This window comes from Triticum aestivum, chromosome 2A, assembly GCF_018294505.1.
Source record: "Triticum aestivum cultivar Chinese Spring chromosome 2A, IWGSC CS RefSeq v2.1, whole genome shotgun sequence".
Classification (NCBI taxonomy): Eukaryota; Viridiplantae; Streptophyta; class Magnoliopsida; order Poales; family Poaceae; genus Triticum; species Triticum aestivum.
Window position 1 is genome coordinate 515,070,584 of NC_057797.1, and position 14,193 is coordinate 515,084,776.

Below are 14,193 nucleotides of genomic sequence, written 5' to 3' on the forward strand. Positions count from 1 at the left end.
ACTCCAGCAATTTTTGGCCTTTTCTAGTCGATCCCCTAAACTTAAGGTTGTAAACTTCAATTTGATCAAGTTCAAAGCAGGTTCAACCGAAAGTAACATGCATTCAAACATAAACATAGATAGTTTTGCATAACCGAACATAAAACATAAATTTAAACTAAGCTAAACTACTTTCGGTCAAAGTAGAGGTCGAGCCAATCCTTCCTCGTCATGTACGGTGTGCCGCGAGCCGGGTCCGGGACAGTACCGTCGTCGGGGTCGTTGGGGAAGGCACTCCTCCACTCGTTGACGTCAATCTCCTCGTTCTGGGGGCCCACCTCGACGCCCTCCATGCCGTCGCCGCCGCCGCCTTTGACCTCGCCATCAGAGGAGAGTGCGATAACCTCGCCACCCTTCGCGTCGCCGTCCTCGCCGCCTTCGACCTCGTCATCGGAGGAGAGCGCGATAACCTTGCCACCCTCCACGCCGGCAAAGATCGCCCGCTCCGCCTCCACGAGCTCCAGGTGCTCCCAGTGGAGCTCTTGCATGTAGGCCTCATCGGCGGCCTCGGCCTCGAGATGCTCCCACGCCTCGCGGTCCTCCCGCGCCATAGCCGAGCTCACCGCCCTGGCTCCGGCGGAACGAGGTGGACCGGACATGTGCCGAAGGGGAAATTGAGCCTAGCCGCCGCGCCGTGGTAGCGGACCTGCCAGCGGTCGTACTCCATGGCCGCGAGCTCGGTCGTGTGGAAGCTACCGAGCCACTGGCGGGTGTGGGTCTCTCGATCTATAATCTCGGTGACCCACGTCCCCACCACTGCTGCCGGACCCCGAGGTAGGACTTTGTCGGTTGCTGGGTCTGAGGGAGGACGGAGAAGTCCTCGAACTGGCGTAGGGGCACGGCGGTGGGCGGATCGGGGGACCGGCGACGGTGGATTGGGCCCGCGGAGAACGACGGGGACACCTCGGCGGCCTCCTCGCCGGCGTCGGGAGAAAAGGCTGCGATAAACCTCCTTTTGGCCATTGGCTACTCGAGCTCCCCGTCACACAGGCAGAGGTTGAGGATGGAGGCGCCGGTGATGGCAGCGACCTACCAATGGTTTCGAGGGTTGTGTGTGTCTGTGTGAGCGGAGGTTGTGTTTGAGGAAATACTGCGGCAACTGAAAATTTTACTAGGCGGGAGTAACAAGGCGGGGCTACTGAAAATTTGGATCAAGGGCGAGCAGATATTTTTGAGATTGCGAGGGATGGAGAGGCGGGAGTAAAATGTCGGGGCTACTGAACATTTGAATCAAGGGACTGAAGCAGAGAGGGATGCAGAGGCAGGAGTTTTGGGGGAGCGAGCTAGTGTGCTTGACACGCCGGCTGTGGACTGTAGCCGACGCACCTTCTCGTGTAAGCCATAGGTGTACTATACATCGGTGGTGCTCCAAGATATTTTGTACTACATCTCACACAGTTGCTGATAATAAACTGTGTGCGATCTACTTGATTTTTCATCTTGATTTGAATTACATAATGGGGTCACAGCGGCAATGGACAGTGTTTGAATTGCTAGACCTTTTATCTGCAGTGAACATGCAATTGTATGTGTGTCATAAAAGAATTGGAATTATTCAGGGTTCTTTTGGACATTTCGTACATTAAACTGGTTTTCTAGCCATTTCAGGTGCACAATTCAAAATTAAACTACATGCACATGCTCCGGTGCATACAAATTGGTCGAAAAATCAAATATGTGTCCTCCAGTGCATGCTTAGGTCCCATGGAAGAAATGTGAATGAATTTTCCGGGGTTCGTTTGGCCTTTTTTATACATTAACTGGATTTTCTAGGCATTTTATGTGCATAATTCAAATTTGAACTACAAGCACATGCTCCAATGCACCAAAGTTGGTTGAAAAATCACATGTGTGTCCTTGGGTGAATTTCTAGGTCCCATGCAAGAGATGGGACTGAATTTCAAACACCAGGGCACTGTTGATTGCCGGCAAAACATTGAGATGCCTGGTTTTTAAATTCTAGTAAATCCAAAATTCGTCTGAAATTCATGAAACTTGGCATGCTATCATGGAGCAGCATCAACATGCCGTGGTAAAAATTTTGTCCCATTTGGGGCAGGTTGGGTATAAGCTTCTCACAAATCAGAGCTTCTCACAACAAGCATGATGGTTTCGATAGGGAACGTACCACCTTTGGGGACGAGACGATATTCGTTGCCTCTTATTGCTTTCAAAAAATTTCTAGTGTCAACATAGAACAACAGGAGTGTTGTGTTCAATCTTGGAATTTTCCGGGGTTCATTTGGCCTTTTTAATACATTAACTGGGTTTTCTAGGCATTTTATGTGCATAATTCAAATTTGAACTACAAGCACATGCTCCAATGCACAAAAGTTGGTTGAAAAATCACATGTGTGTCCTTGGGTGAATTTCTAGGTCCCATGCAAGAGATGGGAATGAATTTCAAACACCATGGCACTGTTGATTGCCGGTAAAACATTGAGATGACTGGTTTTTAAATTCTAGTAAATCCAAAACTCGTCTGAAATTCATGAAACTTGGCATGCTATCATGGGGCGGCATCAACATGCTGTGTCAAAATTTTTTGTCCCATTTGGGGCAGGTTCGGGTATATGCTTCTCACAAACCAGAGCTTCTCACAACAAGCATGATGGTTTCGGTAGGGAACGTCCCACCTTTGGGGATGAAACGATATCCATTGCCTCTTATTGCTTTCAAAAAAATTCTCGTGTCAACATAGAACAACGTGAGTGTTGTGTCAATTTTTGGGATTATTTGGGGTTCGTTTGGACATTTTTATGCATTAACTGGGTTTTCTAGGCATTTTATGTGCATAATTCAAATTTGAACTACAAGAACATGCTCCAATGCACCAAAGTTGGTTGAAAAATCACATGTGTGTCCTTGGGTGAATTTCTAGCTCCCATGCAAGAGATGGGAATGAAATTCAAACACCATGGCACTGTTGATTGCCGACAAAACGTTGAGATGCCTGGTTTTTAAATTCTAGTAAATCCAAAACTCGTATGAAATTCATGAAACTTGGCATGCTATCATGGAGCGGCATGAACATGCCGTGGTGAAAATTTTGTCGCATTTGTGGCAGGTTCGGGTATAAGCTTCTCACAACAAGCATGATGGTTTCGATAGGGAATGTACCACCTTTGGTGACGGGACGATATTCGTTGCCTCTTATTGCTTTTAAAAAAATCTCGTGTCAACATAGAACAACAGGAGTGTTGTCAATTTTTGGGATTTTTTGGGGTTTGTTTGAACATTTTTATGCATTAACTGAGTTTTCAATGCATTTATGTGCATAATTCAAATTTGAACTACATGCACATGCTCCCGTGCATATAAATTGGTTGAAAAATCAAATCTGTGTCCTTGGGTGCATGCTTAGGTCCCATGCAAGAAATGGGAATGTATTTCAAACACCAGGGCACCGTTGATTGCCGGCAAAACATTGAGATGCCTCGTTTTTAAATTCTAGTAAATCCAAAACTCATCTAAAATTCATGAAACTTGGCATGCTATCATGGAGCGGCATCAACATGCCGTGTTAAAAAATTTGTCCCATTTGGGGCAGTTTTGGGTATATGCTTCTCACAACAAGCATGATGGTTTCGGTAGGGAACGTCCCACCTTTGGGGATGAAATGATATCCATTGCCTCTTATTGCTTTCAAAAAATTTCTCGTGTCAACATAGAACAACAGGAGTGTTGTGTCAAATTTTGGGATTTTTTGGGGTTCGTTTGGACATTTTTATGCATTAATTGAGTTTTCAATGCATTTATATGCATAATTCAAATTTGAACTACATGCACATGCTCCAGTGCATATAAATTGGTTGAAAAATCAAATATGTGTCCTTGGGTGCATGCTTAGGTCCATGCAAGAAATGGGAATGAATTTCAAACACAGGGCATAGTTGATTGCCGGCAAAACATTGAGATGCCTTGTTTTTAAATTCTAGTAAATCCAAAACTCGTCTGAAATTCATGAAACTTGGCATGCTTTCATGGAGTGGCATGAACACGCCGTGGTAAAGTTTTTGTCCCGTTTGGGGCAGGTTTGGGTATATGCTTCTCACAAACCAGAGCTTCTCACAACAAGCATCATGGTTTTGGTAGGGATCGTGCCACCTTTGGGGACGAAATGATATCCACTGCCTCTTATTGCTTCCAAATTTTTTCTCGTGTCAACATAGAACAACAGGAGTGCTGTGTCAATTTTTGTGATTTTTCGGGGTTCTTTTGGACATTTTTATGCATTAACTGAGTTTTTAATGCATTTATGTGCATAATTCAAATTTGAACTACATGCACATGCTCCAGTGCATATAAATTGGTTGAAAAAACAAATCTTTGTCCTTGGGTGCATGCTTAGGTCCCATGCAATAAATGGGAATGATTTTCAAACACCAGGGCACCGTTGATTGCCGACAAAACATTGAGATGTCTGGTTTTTAAATTCTAGTAAATCCAAAACTCGTCTAAAATTCATGAAACTTGGCATGCTATCATGGAATGGCGCCCGGCATGATGTGGTATTTTTCGTGTCCATTTTGAGAGAAGGCGCACTTGAATAATGACAACCAACAAAGGCATTTTGAAAAAATAGCTGCCACTTAATATCTCAAACGTTTGTATAATTCAAAACATGTGCGTTCTGTTAACCATTCATGTGACGCCACGTGTCTTCGTTTTAATGGTTGTAGGAGGTGTCGTGCGGACAGCTGCTTGACCTTGACTGAACAGGAGGCGTGCGAGCCTAGGCTGACCGAGAGGCATGCAAGCTGTCCTCCAATGTGCAGGCTCACCAGGAAGCATGCAATCTTTACGCTGCGCAAGCTCACTGGGAAGCGAGCCCTTTGACTTCCATGTCCACCCGCCTTCCTCTCCATTAATGGTGCCCGAGCCGCTATTTAATACGGGCGGCCTTACTATCCGCCTCCCATTCCCCTCCCCCCCCCCGCGCAGACCTCCACCGCCATGGCGCAGAATGATCGTCTGCCACTAGTCTTCAAGTTTGGTGAAGTCGACTCCGAGCCAGAGGAGATAGAAAATAAGGAGGAATGGGGCCTCATGGACATGGCCCAGAACGAGCAGGTCGCGGCGGTTGCTGCCCTTGTTCCCGTCCCAGCTCCCATCCACGCGCCCGCGCCAGCGACCATCCCCATAGCATTGACGGGCTGGTCACCGAGCACCATCACTGAGCTGGAAGCCACGAGCGTCAGCGAGGTCTCCGCGGACCCGCACGAGCTCATGTACATGCCAGCGCTAGCGCCCGTGCCCGTGTGCGTCCCTCCACCCACCGTGCTGTCGGCCCCCGTGCGTTTGGCCGCATCCACCGCGCCCGTGCGCCCCCCTCCACCCACCGCAGCGCCGGTCCCCATGCGTTTGGCTGCACCTGCCGTGCCCGTGCCTATACGCCCCCAGCGGCATGGGACGCTACCGTCGACCGCTACCTCTCAGCGGTGCCAGTTGCCGTCCTACCACGCCCCGCCTGTCGATCGCGCGATGACATGATGTTTGATTTACAAGTTAAGAACATTTTTGTGCTGCCTTGAAGACTTCAACAACGACATCCCGGAGGACGACAACGACAACGACGGCGCGGCACGCCGCCTCCGCCGCCGCCGGAAATAGTTTTTTCGGGTTTAATACTGTATCTCGAATTCTCGATCATATGAATATAAATTCGCAGTGTGACTAAATGAAAGATATGTTTTGAACAAACTTGCATTTTTCTCTCTTAATGTATAGACTTATCAAACGATTTTCTTTTGAAAAAAAACGTCAACGGTTTTTAAATATAAAACACTCATCGCAAACATTTTAGTTAGAACACCCGTATGCAAACCGACAGCTTCCCCAGGAAGCCAAGGGAAAATGTGTCGAGCAGGATTTCTGCATCCCTTCAACGCAAACGGTTGTTTTGCATGACCCGGGTGCAACCACGTACAAACAATTGGGTAAGATTTGCATATCTGTCATTTTGGGTATGTTGCCATTTCTCAAACTGGAAAGATTGACATTTGTTTATCTAGTAACATTGCCATTTGTCAACCTTGTAACACTACGATTTGTCAAAATATGCAGCTACGAAGCACTAGCACTATCTAATTTTTGCAACTAAAATCACTAGCACTGTTCATATGGAAACCACTAGCAGGCGTGAGTTCATGGACGCATATGCAAATGTACCATTGATTACATACAACAAGTCATCAACCCACAACCAGAACGAGGATACACGTTGGATTATAGATCATTTCCAACAAAACATTCTAGTAAAGTTTTTCTCACACAACAAATAACAAAGCGATGAAATGAACTTTAGCTCAACCACTCGTCGGCGTTGGAAACGCTTGCTTTGAACCAGAAGTGATTCTCTAGGAAGGGCCAGCTACTGTCAATCTCGAGACCAACGCAGGACTGATCATCCAGGCTGAAGCGGCCTATTTCAATACCCATATTGGGATGGTAGGGAAGCATAGTAATGTCCGAGGTATAGATGCAGTTGCTTCTCATAAATGGTAGTAACGTTGTGTCAACAATAGCTGGATTGCCTTCCACCATCATTGGATAGTTTTGTCCAAGGAAGAGTGAGTTTCCTCCAAGACTTTCAATACTGAACCAGGGAGAAGGTGTTGGTGCTAGTACACCAGTATCCATCCCGAATACCCTGCAACGGATGTTGGAATAGGTCCGGAGAGTTTGACCATACAAGACAACACCTGCTTCCTTAGTAACATCAGCAGTGCCCCGTATACACACAAGAAGAGTGATCCATCAGAATAAGTTTCCAGGCGCCACTGAGTATATGGGTCCTGCTCGTCCTCATGCTCGTGAATAAAATTTTCAAGTATAAGTGGTGGAATGTTCACAGGACCTTGGAAATACAAGAAGGTTAATTACTAAAGGGAAACTAGCTAACCTGCATGCATGTGGATGAAACAATTATAATTACGATGGAAGACAAACGTACCAAAATCATCAGGATTCCATGCAAAAATAGTGCCACAAGTGGTGGCACCAAACACAAGACCCTTGTATTGAATTGCATCACAGTACTCATCCATGTATAGAAACTAATTTTTGAGCAATATCCATCAAGTCAGACCATGAACGACGACAACAAGCTTGTCGAAGATAGCGACAACATAAGCATTCCTATAACCCCAAGAGCGGTTGGGAACTCGACAAATTGCTATCTTCCATAGAGGACAGTCAGCATCATTGTATTTGAACTCACGTAGAATACCGGTGTACTCAACCTCTGGGCAGTCGTCTGAGATTTTTTGAAGTGGAACCTGGTGACGAGTGTACACATTCACAAGTTCCCACTCGCAGTTGTACCCAATATAAACAACCCAATCTCCATTTGCGCCCGCCCAAGCCTTGCCCTCAAGCGATGGCATCTTAACATCATACATATCATTATCAAGCGGCATCAACTTACACAAGGCGAGGCTTCCCTCGTCCCCGCGCCAGTCAGCAGGGTCACGGCGAAGAAGATAGGGGAGATCAAACCGCTCCTGAACCCTTGGGTTCCTTGTAATGATGTTATTACTTGAGTCGAGAATGGTCTTGAATGAACATGCCATGCTAGCCGAGGTGATGACGTCGCACCGATCAATGAGTTCCTCCACCGCATCATCATTCAGATCGGGGCAAGAATAACGGGGTCGTTTCCGGCTTGTTCCCTCCATGGAGAAGACGATCAAACAATGGCAGGAGGAAGGGTGAAGTCAAATGGAGGAGGGAGGAAGAGCTAGCGTGTGAAAGCAGTTTCAAATCAAGAGGGAAAGGCAAATAGTCGGTGGACGGTTGCCACAGTACACGAAGAGGCGCCTGGGGAGCGAACGGGTGCCACAGAGGTCACACACTAACGACAAGGGCCGAGTGAACCGCATGCAATCCCATTGCACAACACACACGTCTTGTTAAGTTGAACCGTTTCTGTACTCTTGTGTCAACGCAAACAGTTCATCCGAGTGAACTGCATGTTGTATATCCCACACACCTTGATCTGGCTGACCGTTTATTTTGTGTTACCTAATCACAAACAGTTCATCCGAGTGAACCGTATGCTGTATATCGCACACACCTTCATCTGGCTGCCCGTTTCTTTTGTGTTGCCTAATCACAAACAGTTCATCCGAGTGAACCGTATGCTGTGTATCGCACACACCTTCATCTGGCTACCAGTTTATTTTGTTCCTCCTCATCACAAACAGTTAATTGAACTGAACCGTATGACCTTCATCGCACACACAACTAAAACCTGAACCGTGTTTGATGCATCCGTCATCACAAACGTTTTATATGTTTCTGACGGTTTTCATAGAGCATCGTTTGCGATTATGGCATCGCTCACAGTTTCTCTAAGGGTCTCTGATCGAAGTGTCGCATTAGCAGCATCCTGCAGTAGTGACACCATGTATTTACAAAGAATTGAGTGAAAGCGAGTGGGTCGATTTAAAAGTCAATCGAATCTGGATTTGATTTCTTCCACCTTTGCTTGTTTATTAGACATAATCCTCCATTGCTTCACATTTTTATCTTTCATTGTAAGTTGAAAATCCTTGTTACATGGCTGTCGTCATAGGGGCTTGAACATTGGGCCAATGCGACAGTAGTTTATTGGGTAGCATCATAGGAAACATACGCTAATCTACACCAAACAGAAAAAGTAAATGTAAGGTATTAAATGTTCCTGCTATAAATGTAGCCACAATTAAATCCTGAGAACGAAATTATAGAAGAATACAAAATTAACAAATGAGGATTTGCTGATCATCAATGAATATTCAGCCAAACCCCTAAAAGACTATAGAGCCAAAAAATTACTACTAAGAGGGCATTCAAATAATCATAGCAGTACCAGGTGGTGTCGGGAGGTATAAAGAGCATATTGGTAATTCACTGGTACACAACAAAGTAAAGGATCATATGCATATTGCACCAACAATTTTATGCAACTTGAAAAATATAAAATGTTAATGTCGTACTATTCATAAGGAATCACTCGAGCATATAACCAATAGTTTAAGCTTTTAATAATGCCACAAATTTAAGAATCCCACTGACTTGTTCCTAGGATTTGAGCAGGGTAGTTAATAGGTTTCTCAACTCGAAAGCATGTGCTAAGAAAAAAATACTGGAAGAAAAATGTAAAAAGTAACAGAGAAAGAATGACGAAAGGTTAATGGGAATAGAGGAACATTTAACACACTTATGGCTTAATCTCAATAAAATCTTTTGCATTGCTAGCATAGAGCCCTGTCTGCAACTCCAGAGAAGCAATGGGGTGGCTGCAACTCCTGCATGAAGAAGGAATATTTGTAAGCAAGGAAGGGGAATATAACATGAGGTAAATAAATACAACGTGAACTGATTATTGATATACATAAATAAATATAGTACAAACTGAGTGTTGATATACATTTGCCTGTTACCCATAGTGATGGCGGAAACCTATTTCGTGAACAACAAGAGGAGTCATGATTTCTACACATCCGCAGGACAAACCAAGAATGAAACCAATCAATTCTGATGCATACGAAGAAAACAACCAAGCATGTAAAGAAACTTCTCATGTATAGCATAGCAAAGCAGAACTGTCACATTAAAACAATAACCAAGGAAAAAGCTTACCAGTCCTGTGATATGTGATATGTATGTTAGATGATACCCAAGCACACTTGACATGAAAATATGACAAAGAGGGATTTCAAAGGAAGATGTATGTTCATAGCAGAGGTCGTTTGGTGATCATGATGATGTGATGAGATCTTACGCCGCCTCCATGGGAAATAACACCGTCGATCTCCCTTTAGAGCCGTGAGCAGCGGCATTAGTGATATCTCTCCGCCGAGTGCAGGAACACAGTCGATCTCCTGTCACCACCACCACCAGCAGCGCGGCCGATTTCCTTTTGCTACCGTGAGCAGCGGCGCCGTCGTGAATAGCTGGCACTCCCTGTTTTGGCCGCAAGCCATCCCTAATATAGCGTCTTCTACAAGCCGGCGGCGGCACATCTTGTATTTGCTCAGCCTGTGATCTAATACAGTGTCCAACTAATGCATCCTAATTGTCTTATATAGGCGGTAGCCATGGGACCATTATAACAGCTCAGCGAGAACGGGGACAGGGTGAGGTGAAGTAATGAGGGGTGATTGAATACTTATGTTTCATGCGCATTCTTGGCTGGGAGAGCATAGGGTGCGGCAGCGGAAGCGAAAGCGGTAGCGAGGAAGATGAATCATGAAAAACCTAGTACAATAGTTACATGGGCTATCTTTTATTTTCTTGAGGTTCAGTCCGTCGGTCATAGCTAACACACATGGGCCTCCAACCCAAAGAACAACCCAATACCACATTGGCTGGGTGTCAGCCCGTTCGGGTGCAGAAGTTGTAGTCTTCGCCCGACCCAGGTCAGAGAAATCTAATCGGGCAAGTGATGACATGGGAACGGTTTTTACTGAGCTGACATGGTTGATGACGTGGATAGGCTGCATGCTTAGATAAATAGGTTAGTGGGGATGAATCTCTTAGGTATATACACTACAAAAAAATACACTTCCGTGATGATATGTGTTTGTCACAATAGGTCCTGTTTTTTGTCATGCATGTACATCCATGACGATTTTATGACAGAATCAAGATAGTCATACCTATGCTATCGTAGAAGTGTTCCATGACATTACCAAAATTATCATCACGGAAGTGTCCACTTCCATGACGATAAATCACGCGTCACAGAAGTGCTTTTGTCAAGGGTGACCGACACATGGCATCCACCGTAACGGAACGTCGTTAAGCTATCAGGTCTGGTTTTGGATCCGATAACCCGTTAACAGCCCCGACCAATGGGGATTTTCCACGTGTAAAATCATCATTGGCTGGAGGAAACACGTGTCGGCTCACCGTTGGGACAGATGTCATCCACTCATTGGACTCAAGGCGCCTATGATACGTCGACACGTGGCATGGCCCAATAGAGGCCCATTCCTGTGAAAAGGCCGGCCCATTTGACTTGGTCAAAAGGTGGCGGGTCGGCCCACGGAAAGCATGTTAACAGTGTGTTCGCATATAGCCCATTTACAGCCCGCTAACCCAGGGCCCGTTACGTCCTGTCCGAATTAGGCCTAGTACCGTCATCTGGGCTGTCCAATATGATTCCAGCCCGTTTTAACTTCCGGCCCATGTATGGCCCATGACGTCTTTCGGCCCATATGAGGCCCTTTGTAACTCTTGGGCCATTAACGACCCGTGGTGAAACTGGCCCGTAATGAACAGTGTATCACTTCATACCCATTAACGACTCATAATTCCATGGGCCGTTTCCAGCCCAGGTTATCTTTCGGCCTTCTCAGGGCCCATTTATTCTTGGGCTCATTTCCAGCATTCGGTTACTTACGGCCCGTTGCTGTCATTTTCTACTTGTGGGCCAAATTCAGCCCATGGTTACAATCGGCCCGTTTGTGGCCCATTAATATGTTGGGCCGTTTTCATGTCAAAAAAAACCTGTTGGGTTGTTTTCATAGAGTTATCAAATACGACCTATTAACGGCCTGTTCTGGTCCACGAATAGTACGGCCCATGATTGGCAAAATGATGATACGCCCTGTAGAAGGCCCATGGATCCTACGACCCGTAAAAGGCCCATGGATCGTACGACCCGTAGAAGGCCCATGGATCGTACGGCCCATAGAAGGCCCATGGATCCTGTGACCCGTATAGAAGGCCAATGGATCCTACGGCCTGTAGAAGGCCCATGGATCATACGGCCCGCAAGAGGCCCATGGTTACAACAGTCTGTGTGTTGCCATGATTATTTTGGCCTAGTTTCCAAAAGTAGGCTATTGTGGCCACTAGAAAAACACAGAAAAAGAACTGCAGTGACTACAAGCAAACAACTAAACAAGACAATAAGGAAATAAATAAGCAAGCAATTAACGCTAGCCTATTACCTCTATTACACATATTACATCCACTGGGCATCAAAGTTCGCCACCAGTGCAAATATAGGGAACAAAGCAGCATATTACATACACTTGCCGTCAAAATTGGCCACCAGTGCAAATAAACGTGGCAGCAAAACAAGAGCATAACTGAAACAACTTCAGAAGAGCTCAAGAAACGTTATCCTGGGTATCCACCATGCTGGCAATAAGCTTAGTAAGCTTATTAGCTTTGTCCTGTTTGGCGCTAAAATCCTCCAACGCATGCTGTTGCACCAGAAAGTATGCATCTGAATGCTCCAGGGACTTCCGTGGTCCTTCCACTTCTTGTCGCAGCACAGCTGATCGATGTCTTTCAGCTTGTAGTTGAGACTCAAGAAACCGAACTGATTCAGACAGTGAGTTTGAATAGCTTGCGCAAGCGGTAGTGGCCAGTAACTCGAACACTAGACCAAGACAGGACTTTGGGGTTGTCTCACTATCTTCGAGATAGTCTTCCTTAGCTATTTTATCAGCTTTGTTGGAGACTAACAAGGATGTGTCACTATCCTGAACCTTATCTGCATTACTTCCTTTACCATTGCTTAACAAGGCACTCTTCCCCAATATTCTGTCAGCATTCTAAAAGAAGAAACAAGTAGACACATAACAGGTTTAGCATGTACTAGTATATGAAACTCATTTCGGTGAACCAGTTCATTAGTAAGGTGGATAGGATTAAACTACCAAGTCTTCTATTGCCAAGTACTAGTACATAATAAAAGCATCAAACAAACATATATCTATGTCCTATGGTCACTTCATTGTCTTGCCAAATCAAAATAGAGACACGGTTCAAATCATATCAGTTCAAGACAAAGTAGTAGTGAAAGAATACAAAGCGTGGGAAACTACACAGCACAACAAGATTTCAGATGGGTACCACGAGTCTACATGTACAACAACACTATTGTCTCTGTTGTGATATGAGAAGTCAATTATATACACTAGTAATGTGCATGATATGAGAAGTCAACTATATACACAATTGAAATTGAAATCAACAGAGCTATTGATATGAGCAAACCTGTTAAAGAAACATGTGTGAACATACCTGCTGTGCCATTGGAGTTTCGATTGGATCTTTCAATTTAAAAATAAGTTTGTATGAGTAAAGACAGTGATACAAGAGCAAAACAGTATGCACGATAGCAATCATAGTTAAAAAAGGCGTGCCTAAGCGAGCGCTTAAGCGCGCCTAGGCTCTAGGCATTGGCAAAACGCATTGCGCATAACTATGCTTAATCTGTGCATAACTGCGCATAAGCATGCGCTTTGGTCAATAAAGCGCAAGGCGGTGGCAAAACACACAATTAATGCCTATCACTTTTTGAACTATGATAGCAATGGAATCTTAAATTAGAACAGTTGTTCTTCAGGTTTAGACACTTGTTCTACATGAACAGAGTACAGTAAGACGCAAGAATATAGTACTTAAAAAATAGAAAATGAGCTCATAGACCTTACCACATTCTTGGCTCCGGACCAGTACAGAACAAGGCGTTCCCAGTCATCGTCCAGTAAATGTGTCTCAGGAGAACGTAAGGGAATTTGATGAGTTTCTTTGTCGGTGAAGTACGTTTTCTTCATGTAATTCTGATACTGCCACTAAGCATTCTTTAAGATAGTAGAGGTTTTAGCATAGGTTACCTCATCCTGAGTTTTCAAATCGGTCCTTCTCTATAAGTATCAGTGCTGACAATTCATCACATTTCTTACTGACGAATAAAGTGACACAGTTTAAAATAGCATTAACACAATATGATATTGTTCACGTCAAGACATGGAAGGAAATGACATTGTGAAGGAGTTGGCAGCTTCACGACACCATTGGATTACAGATCAAGAACTCATAAGTATCAATGGTTAGTGTGCTGTCAATTTATCCCATTTCAGATTGGCAAAATAAGATCACTTGCTCTGTATAGTTTAATTTACATGGTATGAAGAAGGAATTTGGTTGTACAACTGAAAACTTAAATTGAGAAGGACAAACTTTTGTTTATGAAGTACATTATAAACTTTAAACATGCAATTTGATGCAAACACCAAAAATAAACAGTTGTTGCAGTCATGCCTAACCAAATATACACAACAAAGTTTGAAGGCTTGAGAAGGACAAACTTACATTATTGGTGAAGGCAGGCTCTATAAATCCCTTGTCCATGCTGATGGGGGG